The sequence below is a fragment of the Papio anubis genome, chromosome 15 (assembly GCF_008728515.1).
Source record: "Papio anubis isolate 15944 chromosome 15, Panubis1.0, whole genome shotgun sequence".
In the NCBI taxonomy this organism is placed as follows: Eukaryota; Metazoa; Chordata; class Mammalia; order Primates; family Cercopithecidae; genus Papio; species Papio anubis.
The window spans coordinates 74,912,507-74,928,329 of record NC_044990.1 but is presented as its reverse complement, the minus strand read 5'-3'; the positions used below and the strand labels follow the sequence as shown (position 1 = coordinate 74,928,329).

General features: G+C 38.6%; 1 protein-coding gene and 1 long non-coding RNA gene across 3 annotated transcripts in view; one reads left to right on the top strand and one right to left on the bottom strand.

Moving 5' to 3' along the window:
* HS6ST3 (heparan sulfate 6-O-sulfotransferase 3) overlaps window positions 1–15,823 on the bottom strand; it is a 746,570-nt gene that overhangs the window by 401,311 nt on the left and 329,436 nt on the right. The window lies entirely within an intron of this gene.
* LOC116270502 overlaps window positions 1–15,823 on the top strand; it is a 45,552-nt gene that overhangs the window by 22,937 nt on the left and 6,792 nt on the right. The window contains exons 4-5 of one of the 2 annotated variants that reach the window (XR_004178536.1): window positions 2,197–2,288; window positions 2,774–2,890. This is a non-coding gene — a long non-coding RNA (uncharacterized LOC116270502). Of the gene's footprint in view, window positions 1–2,172; window positions 2,289–2,773; window positions 2,891–15,823 lie in introns of both variants that reach the window. The other variant, XR_004178535.1, reaches the window with a different exon arrangement.

Below are 15,823 nucleotides of genomic sequence, written 5' to 3'. Positions count from 1 at the left end.
GTGCCAGCCCATACAGTTCTTGGTGAGGGCTCTTCTTCTGGCTTGCAGACAGCCACCTTCTTGCTATATCCTCACATGGCCTTTTCTCTGTGAATGTGCACACCTTGTATCCTTTTTACGAAATTTCTTCTTCTTATAAAGGACACTAGTCAGGTTGGATTAGGACTCACCCTAATGGCCTTACTCTAATTTAATTGCATCTTCAAAGACTCTGTCTCCAAATATAGTCATATTTTGAGATACTGGGGGTAAGGGCTTCAACATATGAAGTTGGAAGAAGGAAACAATTTGACCAATAACATAGGTTTGTTTGATTTTTAATCATCAAGGAAATGTCATTGGTAACTGCAACTTGAATTTTCACTTTTAAAATTTCCAGAGTGCTTCAAGGAACTTTTTAGCACTAAATATTGTCACCCTCGGGAAAAGAGAAAATAAGATGGACTGGGGTTTAGAGTAGGGAGTAGGATTGCAAATTTACCCAGAGAGAAAGGAAAAAAAAATTAAAGTTAGGCAGACAAAAATGGTTTTGTCCATCAAGACAAACAACTCCATTATAGGTGCAACCAGGTACTACTTGATCAAGAAAAAAGGCATTAATTCTAGAATTCTTTCAATAAGCCTTTTTTATAATTTATAATTAGTCAAGGGATTAATAATCTTGCAGGGGGATAAAAATGAACAAAAGTATTAGTGTACAAATCAGAAAATGATGATAACATAAAAGATATAGAATGTTTAGTTCTCACAAAAGCAATCAAGGTAAAGATAATCTCATCTAGGTATGAGACCACCCAGAAAAGCTCAGGAAGAAGGGTGGGCAACTTGGGGAGAGAAGCCTGGATCTTGGCGGAGCTCATGAGGTCAAGGCCTGGTAAGGGAAGAACCAGGGCACCAGCACCAAGAAAGGGCTGTAATACAGACCTCTCTGAAATACGTCTCGGTGCCCTTCAGAGCTGGTCTCCAACTTTGGGTGAACCTGAACTGTATTTGGAGGCCAATCAGTTGTGCAGGTAAAGGGCAAGGGGGCTGTAGGGAGCCATCTGGCTGGACAACAAAGCCCAGGGCCAAGGCAGCCACCAGTCAAGGAAGGAAAGGAGTTGGGCCACCATCGTGACAATTAGCATTGATGAACAGCAAAATAAGAAGAAAATAACCTGGAGAGTGTGTTATACCCCAGGTTAATATTATAGTAGCAAGATAAGAAAAGTTCTAGGGGAATAATACACATCAAGTTAATATTATAATACTAATATTACAACCTGGGGTATACTATTAGTCTGTGAGGGCTTCCATAACAAAGGCTGAACACCTAAAACAACAAAATTCTATAATATTTTTCACAATTCGGAGGCTAGAAGTCTGAGATCAAGATATGAAGTAGGCAGGGTGGTTTCTTCTGAGCGCTCCACGTGGCTTACAGATTACTCTCTTCTTCCTGTTTCTTCTCATGCTCTTAACTCTGTACACCCCTGTATTAGTCTGTTCTCATGCTGCATAAAGACATACCCAAGACTGGGTAGTTTATAAAGAAAAGAAATTTTGCTTTTGTTTTTGTTTTTGTTTCTGAGAAATAGTTTCACTCTTGTCACCCAGGCTGGAGTGCAATGGCATGACCTTGGTTCACTGCAACCTCCGCCTCCTGGGTTCAAGCGATTCTCCTGTCTCAGTCTCCCAAGTAGTTGGGATTACAGGTGCCTGCCACCAGCCTGGCTAATTTTTGTATTTTTAGTAGAGATGGGGTTTCACCATGTTGGCCAGGCTGGTCTTGAACTCCGGACCTCAGGTGATCCTCCAGCTTCAACATCCCAAAGTGCTAGAATTACAGGCGTGAGCCACCGCACCCGGCCAGGAAAGAGATTTAATAGACTCACAGTTCCACATGGCTGCGGAAGCCTCACAATCATGGTGGAAGGTGAAGGAGAAGCAAAGGCACATCTTACCCAGTCGCAGGTAAAAGTGCAGGAGAACTCTCATGTATAAAACCATCAGATCTCCTGAAACTTATTTACTCCCATAAGAACAGTATGGGGGAAACCAGCCCCAGGATTCAATTATCTCCACCTGGCCTTACCCTTGACACATGGGGATTATTACAATTCAAGGTGAGATTTGGGTGGGGACACAGCCAAACCATATCAATTCCTGTATTCAAATTTCCTCTTCTTACAGGGATACCTGTCTTTTTTGGATTAGGGCTCACCCCAATGACTTCATTCAAACTGAGCTACCTCTATCTTCTTCCCCGCCTAAAAAAGCCACCTTGCTCAGCTGAGGGACTAGAACAGGTAAGTACAACCTTGTTATTGACTGTTTCTTATCAGAACTGAGAATGTTATTATCATTCAATTATTAGATCTCAAACAAAAAACAAAGAACACAGAGTGAGAGAAAAACAATTTTTTAAAAGAACAAATTTGGTTTGTGACTTTAGCTAGTATTCCCAGCTTCATTTTTCTTACTATTTATTAGCCAAATAGGCCTGCCCAGGATTTAAAGTCGAAGACGAGAGGGAAAATTACCATGCACTCTTCTCTTATGACTTTCAATATTTTAAAAAGAGCTTAAAGACCTTTTATTTTATACATTTGCCAGTAATTGTCTTTATGGTTTTATTGGTACTAATTTCATGCAGCTCATTTAGAATGTCAAGCCACATATGCAACATGATAATAAAGTTATTATTACTTCATAGAGATATAATTATAAGTAATTTTGATTCTCTCATTTTCGTCCTCTCACTTTCTCCTCGTTCCTGCCCACGTTTTATAAGAATGAAGATGAGTTTGCTGACCTTTTGCTAAAGAACATTTAGTATAAGAAGGTGATGATTTCATCCTGATTGAGGCCTGTGAAACTTTTATTTTCTAGCTCCATTAACTTTTTCAGAGTAAGTCTGGTTATTATATTACTGCATTACAAATAAACTTCTAAATTCGGAGAAAAATACAAATGCCACAAAACAGTAAATAACTCCGGCAATATGAGACCCCTTTTGGCCAATGAACCAAGTTTCAATAAAATGTCTGTTGCCTTGATTAACAATATACTAGAAAAGATATTATTTAAAAGAAAAGAAAAAAGGGATAAGCGAATTAAAATTTCTCATTATTTGGTAAAGATCTGATGACATACACCATTAAATATAATAATATAAAGTTTCTTAGTATTAGGAAAGCAATGTAAAATACATAGTAAATGTAATCTCTACCACTGACGTAATTTGCATATTTCTACAGGGGACATTGGCCATAGTTTTGAAGGGCTTTCTGAAACTATTAATTTCTACCTAAGAGAGCACCGTAGCTGGTCCAAGGTAGGGATAAGGTATCACTTTGGCAAATATTTTAATTCCAAAAGTAAAGGAAAAAAGGCAAATAGAAGTGGAAGTTTCTATTTCCATACTTTGTTCTGGGAAGGGGCCAGAATAACACCCACTTCTGGTTGGAGAGATTTGAACCTGAAATCTTAAAAGCAGGAGAGGACCACTCATTTCAAAGATTGAGCTATGAGGGAATGAAATGGAGTAAGCAGAATGTACCTTTAGTGCTGACCATGCCTTTGTTCTGGAAAAGACACAGGTATAGAACACTGAGTTATGACTATATAAAACAAATAACAGATTGTACGGTGGAAAGTTTGAGGAGCTGGGGGTTTGAGGAGCTGGGGCTTTGAGGAGCTGGGGCTTTGAGGAACTAAGTTGCCCTACAAGAGATGATCTATGTAGTAGGCAAGGGTTGCATCACCAAGCACAGACGTCTAATTGGACAAATAGTGATTGCCAACCCTTGCTTGTTCTTGTAGGCAACTATTTGTTTTATTCAAGCTGTCTGCTCAGGTAAGCAGAGCCCGAGAGCATAAAGAAGGTGGAAGATCTTTGAAAAGGAGCTGGACTAGCTTGACAGAGCCCAATCTGCACTGTCCAGCAGAAGTCTAACACATGGCATTATGTAAAAATGAAATTCACAGATGCTAAGAAATGCCTCAATTAAAGGGCCTATCCTTCATTTGTGTAATTCAGAAGGAGAAGATATGAGGGAGAGCTTTAGTAACAGGCCTTGGGAGGGAACGGTTAAAACCACACCCTTGGAAAGCAAGATCTGAAGGGATTGGACATTCACATTGTCAATCACTCTGGAGAGACTGACAATAAGATTTGGAGGAGGGAACTAAAGTGGAAAGAGAGAAGCCCTTTCCCTCTCTTGATGTTGTTTTCTTTAATTTTCTTTTTTTTGTTTGTTTGGTTGGTTGGTTTTGATTTTGGTTTATTTGTTGTTGTTGTTTGTTTTTTTGTTTTTTGTTTTAGAGACAAGGTCTCACTCTGTCTCCCAGGCTGGAGCACAGTGAAGCAATCTCAGCTCACTGCAAACTCCAAATCCTAGACTGAAGTAATCCTCCTGCCTCAGCCTCCTGAGTAGCTAGGGCCACAGGCACGTGCCACCACACCCTGCTATACTGTTTTCTGGAGATGGGCTCTTGTTATACTGCCCAGGCTGGTCTCGAACTCCTGTCCTCTAGTGAATCCCCCACCTTGGCCGCAGGGTAGCTGGGCCTATAGACATGAGCCACTGCACCAGGCTAAATGTTGTTTTCTTAGGCCTGGACCCAAAGAATCTATCTCAAGAGGTAGACATAAGTGGAGAGAAAATATGCCTCTGAAACATGGAAACAGGACGCTGGCAAAAGAGACCCTGTGGTCAAGTGGGGCTACCATGACACAGCTGAGCACAGCAGCAGCTTCCGAAGGGAGTGGCTGAACTGACCTTCACCTTTGAGGAAACCAGCACTAGTGGTCAATGGGAAGTTGGCCTCAGGGTTGCCCTTCCTGTGGGCCATTTTGGAGCTCAGACTGTAGAGAATGGCTGGAAGTCCAGGTGGTAAAGAGCAGGGCCTTCTGAGACTAGCAGAGAGGGCAGTGGTACAATAGCAGCAACCCAGGGGCCAACTTAGACACGTGGGATAGAAGCTTGGCTCATGGCAATAGTGCGGGCCTCACCCCAGGAGAGCTCGAGGTCAGCTCTCTGAAGCGGAATGGAGGGCCAGACAGTGCCCAGGGTAGCATCGTAAGTTCATGGAGACACCGTCCTGGAAAGGTATTAGATAATGTAGGTAACCCTGAAGAATCCAGGAGGGAGGGCATTCACCTACTACAGCTTGCCAGACAAAGACAGCCGACTTTGAATTTGACTGCTAAATGTAACATCATTTGTATTCCCCAAGCTGGTGAAACCTACGAGATGTAGGCATTACACTTAAAATAAATAACTCCAATGAAGCCAGAAATTAGGTTCATTTTAATTTCATAGATAGAAAATTGAAAGACTGAGATTTCCTCAAACTAAAAAAGGGTAATACCCCAAATTAGAACTCAAAGCCTGTAGCATCCACAGCTATGCTAAGACACTAGCTGCAATGTTGTCTCAGAGGATGAACACACAGCAGGTACATTAAATCAAATTGTGAAAGCATAGTGATCAGCGTCAATTTAGATTCTATGAATGAACCCCTATATTTTATCATGCCTTTCTGTCAGCGTTTATTATTTGTTAAGGGGTTTAAATCTACAATAGAAAAATATTTCTGTGTAATCCAGTAACACACAATGGCTAACCATAGCTGAATTTTATAAACTATGATTTGTCAAATAATTCATGCTGTTTCCCAAACACAAGAGCCTGCATTATTCTGACAGCAAAAAAAGAGTTTTCCTATTCCCTATAATTTTCTATCGAACCTACAGACTATCTGCTTTACCTGAATTCTTGGAGGGTTAGGAAATTAAGCCTAAAAACCACTTTGTGATAGGAAATGTAAAGTCTTACAGCTAAAGGGCTGAAAACATCATTTCTCTGGACTTCAAATAATACCACATATACACCAGCTCAGGTTGAGCAAAGCACACTGCACTCTTTAGACATGTCTAGGGAAGGAACTTATACAGGGAAGAAAAGTAGCCATCGATCAAACTAACAATTAGTGTGCAGCAAGCTCTGTTCTAAATCTTCTAAATTTACATTAGTAAATCTACCAAAATTACACATAGTAGCTTAGTTAGCTCCCCCAAAAATAAGACTGTTAGTGTTTTCATGAGGCTAAGGTCTTTGTCTAAGATCATGTAGCAGAATAGTAAGTTCGCATTTAAAACAGATATATCTAACGTTAATCCAATGTTCATTGTATAATATCAGGCTGCTTCTATTGGTAACCTTTCTGGTATTTAACCACTGTTTCTATCAGGAAATTGGTATTCTATTCTAATCTGAATCTCATTCATTGCCACTTAAGCCTGTTTACTTAAAATCTGTTCTTGTAAAGTTTCAAAACAGCTGGTCACTGTCCTTGGTTTAACAGCTCCTGCACATACAGTACTCAAAGATAATTAAATCCCCTATCGGCAATTTCTTCTTTTGGCTGAATAAGCCCTTTTCAGTGTTTCTTTAAAAAAATTTCTGTGCCTTTAAATATCTTGCAGCATCACCATAGCACGTTTACTTCTACAGCTGCAATACGAGCACGTGATTTTCTTATAGTCATTTGTAACTACAAGGACCATTCCTACCCATCCCCATCATGCTCTTCTACCATCTTCTATTTACTGCTTAAGCAGCTTGGTTCTCCCATTGAGTATTTTTGTCCTCATCGAGCTTCATTATATTTGCTGTGATGGTTTTCTCCAATTTGCCAAGAAGCTGCTTCTATTTCTAAGGAGCATTGCAGAGCACTTGCATTCCCGGTCAACTCCTTTGCCTGTTCTATTTCATTCTATGTTCTTACTCGATAAGCACCTGGAATGGGCTGAATTACTACCCCCAAATTCATATATTGAAGTCCTATCTCCTTGTACCTGACTTTATTTGAAGATGGGGTCTTTAAAGAGGTAACAAGATTAAATGAGGTCATTGGGGTGGGCCCTGATCCAATGACTGGTGTCCTTTTGAGAAGAGGAGGTTAGGACACAGACACACACACAGAAGGTAAGACCATAGATATATACCATGAGAAGATGGACATTTACAAGGAGAGAGACCTCAAAAGAAACCAACCCTGCTGACACCCTGATTTCAGAACTCCAGTCTCCAGAACTTGGAGAAAATAAGTTTTTGTTTATTAAGCCACCCAGTCTGTGATACTTTTTTGTTGTTGTTTTATGAGACGGAGTCTCGCTCTGTCACCCAGGTTCAAGCGATTCTTCTGCCTCAGTCTCCCGAGTAGCTGGGACTACAGGCACGTGCCACCATGCCCGGCTTATTTTTTTGTATTTTTAGTAGAGATGGGGTTTCATTGTGTTAGCCAGGACAGTCTTGATCTCCTGAACTTGTGATCCGCCCACCACATCTGTGATACTTCCTATGGCAGCCCTATCAAACTAATACAGCACCCTCAAATGTGTCTCATTTCCCTAACAATCATTAATTATGTAAAGAACCCCACAGATACCAACATCATGTACCCCTCATATTGAAAAGGGTACATTACTTCCATGGTATTGATGCCAAAAATGCCTAAACTCAATCTGTCCATGAGTAGGTATCAGATAATCCCAAATTGTGAGGTATTCTACAACACAACAGATCAGTACTCTCAAAGTGTCAAGGTCAAGAAAGCAAGGCAAGTCCAAGTATTGCCACAGATGGCAGGAGTCTAAGGAAACATGAAAACTAAATGCAATGTGGGATCCTGGATTCGATCCTGGAACAGACAAAGGACCTTTATGAGCCCTGGTGAAATCTACACAAAGTTTATACTTTAGTTAACAGCATTGTACCAATGTATATTTCTTAGTTTTAATAAAGGTCCTATAATTATGCAAGATGTGAAATATTAGGGAAAGCTAAGTAAAGGGTATACAAAAAAATCTCACTTTTTTCTTTGCAATATTTTTGTAATTCTAAATTTATTTCAAAATTAAAATAATATATCATAATATAAATAATGCATTATAAAAGTAATACATACTATGAATAATAATATAAAAATCAAATAATAAATGAACTAATAAAACACCACCAGTGGAGAAAAATCACATATTTTCATCATTGTGAAGTATTCCCTGAAATAAACTCTATATTAAAAAAGGAAGGGAGAACGAAGCTAACCTTCATTGAGATCTACTGATACTAAGTATTTGACAGGTATTATCTTATTTAATCCCCACAATAGCACTGTCACTTATAAAATGTGACATCTGATGAAACAGAAGCTCAAACATATTTCAGTGATTTCATCCAAGGTCACATAACAAGTGATAGACTGGAATTCAGACCCAGCTCCATTTAATTCCAGTACACCATGTTTGTTCTCCTGGTTAAGTATGAATTTATATGTCCCCACCAACTATACTTTCACCTAAGTATATCCATTCTAACTGTGGATTTCATGCTTAGCCGAATATTGGAATCACCTGGGAAGCTTTAAAAATTCCTGAGGCTCAAATCCTACCCCCAATTCTGCTGTAATAATTTCAGGATTTGATTGAACCTCAGAATTTTTACATTATCCCCAGATATTTCATATGTGTAGAGAACAACAACTCTACTAGTTTATCAATGTTAATGTTATACAGAACAGAACTAAAACCTTTGCAAAAGACAGGCCGTCCTATTTATCATTTATTCAGGAGTAAGCATGTATCATCAAAATCAATTAAATTCAACTTGTGCAACATATTATTTAAGGAAACAAGCAAAATAAATTCTTTAAAAGACACATGGAGAACAGGGGCCAACTTCAGAAGAACTCTCATCAGCTAACTGCATAGAGCACCAGGAACATAGAAGCAGTTGACTCCAGAGATAAATCTCAAAACCTTCCAATAAAGAGAAGAAAGTAGCAATCATTTTACTAAAAAAAAGTCAAATGACTTACTGTCTCGGATTTTAATTTCCTCAGGTCCCTTTAAAATGGCAAAGGGAAACCATCAAGCTATGTAAGACGCTAATTGAAAATAAACATTTTCCTACTTTTGAGTGGAATTAAAGCTGGGAAAAACTGAATTGCTTCAAGGTGAGGAATGAAACAGAAAGAAACATCAAGAAAGCTGCAATGAGAGTATTTGGAAACCATTCTGTTTGCTGAATTGTCAGCCATGCAAGCACTTATAGACAATTACAACCTTAGAAAACAAATAAAAAGTGTGTAAGTAGGCACTTTGATGCTTCTTCCTAATTATAGGGTTTACGAGCTGGATTCAAAAAACACAAATAGAGGCAGTGCGAACAATAGTAACCCTGAAATGAGGTTATGAAGCTTATTAGCTTTACATAATTACACAGCTGTGACAGGTTGAAGAGACCCCTGCCTGAAGCACATTTCCTCCCCTCTTTACTACTGGGTCTCACAGCAAGGTTGCCACTGTTTTTTTTTTTTTTAATTTTACCCTTTTTAAAAATACAATTTAGGTTGAATCATGAACTAACCAATATTTGACCTACACAAGTGGCTATTTCCTATTTTGCGTTTCCATATGAAGATCTCCTTCATCTCTCTTCGGGTTCTCGGAGGACACGGACTTGTTTTTCTCTATCCTTTGAAACATCCACAGCACCAAGCAGACGTGTGTGAATAACAGAGCATGCTCAGTAAGGGCTCATGCAATAAATGAAATAAATTCACCTACTTATAGGGAAAAGCTGTGTTTTCTAATATTTAACCTATTGAAAAGCCCTGGAAGCCACCATTTGTGATGTGTATCTCCCCTCAAAAAATCATTCTGGTAATTGGCCTGGACACCAAATTGTACCTGCAATTCAGCTGACAGTCTGGGGTTAGTAAAAACTGGTTATTTACTGTCCTGCCTGAGATGTCCGTGCAGGGCTATGGGAAGGAGTAGGGTTAGGGATCTCTCACTGTATTTGCACACACGTATACACATACACACACAGAGAAGATTTGTAATGAACTATTTTGCATATCCATGATTTAAAGATGCAAATATTGATTTTTCTTTCTTTTTTTTTTTTTTTAACAAATAAGAAAGGAAACTCAGGAAAATAAGAGCAATTTATAAGAACGACATGAAACTAATACTTAGTTGTCTAAAATTTTTAGTAATGAAGCCTGTGTATGAACTTCTTTGTTGCATTAACATTTTATCTTTGAAAAGCCAAATATGAACTTGGCAGATTTTCTCATATATGCCAAAGAGAGATTTCTTTAGGACATTTAATTCAAAAAAAAAAAAGAGCAGAGCTCTTCAAGGCTTTAGGCAGCAAACTGCAGGATATAATAATAAAAGCTCACATTTATTTAGTGTTTGCCATGCTTGCTGTGCTAGCACTGTAAACATTTTAGCTATCTAATCCTCACAATGATCTAAGAGGCTGGTACCATGCTTATTCCCATTTAACAGAGAAGAGGCTTCGACAAGTCATTTGCCTATAGTTTACATGCATATAGAAGGCAGAATGTGGGCTCTCACCCAGGTAGGTAGCCTCTCACTAGGGCTAGTACTCATACGTACCCCTCTCCTGATAGATAGATCATATCAGCCAACCACAACTTCTCTCTCTTTATCCCCCCAAAACTCTGCTACAATATTCATCCACAATAATATTCCAGAATTACACATCCCATTTGTACATTATTTTGATGTGTATAGTAGGTTGGTGGCACCTATCTTGAATATTGCTCAATGGAAAAAAAAATGAGGGCCACCAATCTTATATATCAGCATGAATTATGTTTATTTTATTATGTGATCAATGGATTGAATGTTTATGTCCTCTCCAAATTCATATGTTAAGTCCTAATGTGCAGTGTAATGGTATTTGAAGATAATTAGGTCATGAGGGCAGATCCATCATGAATGGGACCAGTGCCCTTATAAAAGAGACTGGAGAAAACTCCCTCACCCCTTTTGCCATATAAGGACACAGAAAAAGTCACCATCTATGAACCAGGAAGTGGGCTGTTAGCAGACACTGAGTCTGTCAGAACCTCCATGTTGGACTTCCCAGCCTCCCAAACTGTGAGAAATAAATGTCTATCATTTGTATGCTATCCAGTTGATGGTATTTTGTTACAGCAACTCAAAGGGACTAAGATGTCACTTCAGGGTTTATTGTAATTTCATTATGTAAAAGGATGTTTGTCAAAAACAAATGGTGGGCCCATGTAATGTATATAATATTTCTAAATGAAATACTAGCAAATGACATCAGGCTTTATAATCTTTTAAATTTATGTAATTGTGTTTTGTGTTTGGAAACTTATTCATTGAAATCATTTACAGGTATAATGATTCAACAGGAATTGGCTGGACTTAAGTTTCATTAAAATAAAAGTGAATATGAATAAAGACATATTCATTTTGATTGGAAATATTCCATGGTTCTAGAATTCGTTTGTCTTGTGATGTCAACTGTGGGAAAAAAACTTATCTCTAATAAATATGGCCATTGTAATTGGATTTCATATTACTGAACTAGCTAGAGAAAGATGATGCTTTATGGGAAACATACACTTGTAATATGAATATGAATAGTCCCTTAGGTAGTTTTGAATCCAGTCTTTATGAAGTGTAAAATTGGAATAACGGGCTTAGAATATTTAATGCATGTGGATAATTTGGATTGTTGCTGCCAAGATACAATGGCATGTTTGGGGAATGAAACAAGTTGAAAACGCACAGGTCATGTTATGTAGTTACGTAGAATATGGCAGTGACCTCATAATTGACCTTACTTCCATGTTCGTCACCCCTTCTAGTCTATTTTCAACACAGTAGCCAGACTGATCCCTCTAAAATCTACGTTAGAGGAGTTACTCTCCTGAAGTGTACCATCACAGGCAGAATAAGACAGAAATCCTTACAGCGGCCAACAAAGTATAGCCTCCATTCTGCTCCAGCCACACTGGCCTCCTGGCTGGTTCTCAAACTTGTGGGGCGGGCTCCTTCCACAGAGACTCTGCACCTACTCTTCCTTCTGCTTGGAATACTCTTCCTGAAGAAATCCAAATGGCTAGCACTCATTTTTTCCAGGTACCCAAATGTCACCTCTTCAGAGGTCTTGACTGTCCACCCCATCTCAGTCACCTTCACTCCACCGGACCCCAGCACACTCTCCAGCCAATCTATTCACTTCATTATTTTTCACCATGCTTGTTACTACCTGACAGCATCTACCTTTATTTTTTCATTTCCTGTCTTCTCTACTAAAAAATAAGATTACCAAGGAAAGAAACTTTTTTGCACCCAAGACCCAAGACCCAGAACAGTGCTAAGCACATCATGGGAATTATCTAAATACGTTTGGAATGAATGCATGAATCTGAGTAATTGAGTGAAAGCTCATGAATGAATGGGCATTTTGATTCAAAGTAAAATACCCGAATTAGAATGAAGAGGGGACCCTCATTCTTAAGGAGAAAAGAGTTTGTAGCTTCATGGATTTTGTCTGGATGACTACTTTCCGAAAACCTGGAAAACCTTGGTAGAAATGTATGAGCTCCTGAAAAATAAGAAAAAAAGAAAGACTTTTGCATGTGTTCTATTCCCCATTGATGATTTTAATTTAAATTATATATTTATTTCATTTTAGTACTCTTACCGTAAAATATTTAGGCTTCCTTTAATGTCCATATTTAAAAGTACATTACTTGTGATGTTTTGATAGTATTACATAAGCTAGGTGGTAGGACTTGATGCTTAAGAAAGCAAGTCAAAAGGAGAAAACTTATTTTAAAAGTAAAAGATAAATGGGAGAATCTATTTTTTATTATTGCCTTTGGCTAATTTCTTGATTCCTTCCTATCCAGTGCTTGGTTACCTTGCATTTAATTCCACAAGTATACACATACCTCATTTACAGGAGAAGAGTGGGGAATGATGGGTGAATGGGTGCATTCCTACAAACAGGAGCTCTAACAGAATTAGTTCTAATGCAATTCGCATGACATGAAGTCATCAAATTATCATGCCCATGGAGACGTATCACACAGTGGCAATTGCTCGTTCAACCTTCTCAAAATCTCTTGAAATTCTGATACACCTTCTGCAATATTTCTTCCAGACACCATTCTTAACTGTTGAACACCCTGCCCAGTCTGTAGTGAAACATATGTGCCATGCCTATCGTCAAGGATCTTCTACCAAGTCCTAGTTTCCTGATAAATATTGTCCTCTATTTTCTAGAACATCATTTGGAGAACTCTGAAGCTGCTATAAAACTCACATTGCAACATCAAAAGGATTCTCCTGTTTTTCAGAACTGTTCACCAAAATATAAAATATATGACAAAGAGAGAGGCCACTGAAGACCAAACTACACGTGTTGCAGAATCCACTCAACTCAGAATAGCTCAGTGGCTCACTGCCTGAGAGTTTGCAATGCGCTGTGCTAAGCAGTCTGGCCAGGACAGACTGCCATCGCTCTTACTGGCTGAGAGTGCATGACAAAAAGTATATCTTAACACTGTACTGTAATTTTGTTTTAATTACTTAAAGACTTCTAAGATAAATAGTGTTAAAATGAATCAGTGTTATTCAGGGAAGCATGAAACGTGCAATATATTCAGAAGGAGGTGATAATTATTTCATGAATGATAAAACAAATTATGTAAAGATATGAAAAAGCTGAATTGTGGAGAAATGAGCCAAGGCATGAAAACATGCATTCTTTCAATAAACATTGACTTATCTATGTGCCAAATATCTAAATTTATAAACTGGACATGTAAAGATGAAAAGACAGTGTTCTTGACCTCAAAGAGCTCACCATTGTAGCATGGAAAATAGATATGCAAACAAACAATATGTGTACTGTTTTACCAGAGTCGTTTTCAAAATACTATGGAAATATGGAGACGGAAGGCATTGAATTCTTCGTGGTGAGTTAGGAACAGCTTTACTAGTGATTACTAAGATAGAACCTCAGAGATGAAGGCAGGTCATTGGGCAAATCAAGCACATGGGGCCTCTAGGCAAGAAGCAACACCATAAGCCAAGGTGAGAAGAAACATTCAGGTGACTACATGTCATTTGAGTATTGCAGAGGTCAGATCATAAAAGACCTATGTACCATGCTCAGGAGGAGCTTGGTTTTTACACTGAGTAAAATGAAAGTTATCGAAATATTCTAAGTAAGTGAATATTATAATCAGATCTGCAAAGCAATTTCAGCCGATTGTAAAGGACTGCAGATCTTTTCCCTTCCCTGAAGATTTGGGGCATTGACAATAACTAAATTTCTCCACGGGAAGAGAGGAAGTCATTAATGAATTGGTGACAAAACAATTTATGAATCTCTCTTCTTTTTGAACTATGGTACTAAAGAAATCCTATTTTTACAGTGAACTATACAAAGAGACTTTTTGTGCAACAGCCCAAACAAAGATATTTTAATAATTCAATGCTAAATATTGAATATTTATCATTTGTTAATATTGATGTTAACATTTGTTATTAGCTTTAATATGCAACTCTGATTTCTACCTGTAAGTAACCTCCAGAGGAGGCATCATAACTGGGGTCTAATATTGGTCAGGAACTCTCAATAAAGCATCACAGAGAGTAAATTATTTGTGGCTGCATTTTCATAAGAGTAAAAGAAAAACAAAGGTTCAACTGCATGAAAGGTGGTAATGGAGTAGGAAAAAGGGTCAAACTGGAGCTAAGGAAACCATGGTTTAGAAGATATTCTCATTCACCAACCACATGAACTCAGCAAATGGTTCACACTTTCTTTATTTCACTCCATTCAGGCAATGTAAAAATAACTATACTATTCCTTGTCTATGCAGAAATGTTTCAGAACCAAATGAAATCATGCTTGTAAGTAAAATGCACCAAATATCCATTGATACAGCATTTCTGGTCTAGAGGTTGAGGAACTGCTCATCGTATCAATGTATGTAATAGAAGATGATGTAAAAAGGACAAACATGGGCACTATGATGAAACAGTTATAAACCTGATACTATTATATATTTGACCATCAATTATCAGCTATGTTTCAATATTTAAAATGTGTATTTGTTGCTCTAAAGTTAGATATTCCCCCAAGGATTGACCAAACTAGCAAAATAAGCTAAATGAATTTTTCAAATAAAAATTCCTCATCCACCAAGTCTAAGTGACATGTTATAGTACATTCAGCAAGTATATCATGAATCTGACAAAGAAACAGGACCACATAAAGGATAGGGGGAGAGTGAGGAAAATAAAGAGGAGGAGGATGCATAAGGATCTCCAGAAAAGCAGGTGTAACGCCGGGCGCGGTGGCTCAAGCCTGTAATCCCAGCACTTTGGGAGGCCGAGACGGGTGGATCACAAGGTCATGAGATCGAGACCATCCTGGCTAACCCAGCGAAACCCTGTCTCTACTATAAAATACAAAAAACTAGCCGGGCGAGGTGGCGGGCGCCTGTAGTCCCAGCTACTCGGGAGGCTGAGGCAGGAGAATGGTGTGAACCCGGGAGGCGGAGCTTGTAGTGAGCTGAGATCCGGCCACTGCACTCCAACCTGGGCGACAGAGCGAGACTCCGTCTCAAAAAACAAAACAAAAAAATAAAACAAAACAAAACACAAAAACAAAAGCAGGTGTAACACAGAAGCCCTTCCAAACACAAACATTTGACTTTTTTTTTCTTCAAAGATGTACCATAATCCCCTCATATAAACCCAGGTACTCATCAGGGACTCCCAGCACTCTTTCCCCCTGCCCAGTCAGAATGAAGCTGGTTAGAGCACAAAGTGTCAGCACAGGCAGACACCAACTGAGTTGTTTGCTGCTGTTCACTGGAAAACTTAAGGAAAACCTACAGCAGGAAGGGAAGCAGTCCAAAGGAAACCTAAGCTATGACTATGAGGTTGTACCCCAAACTT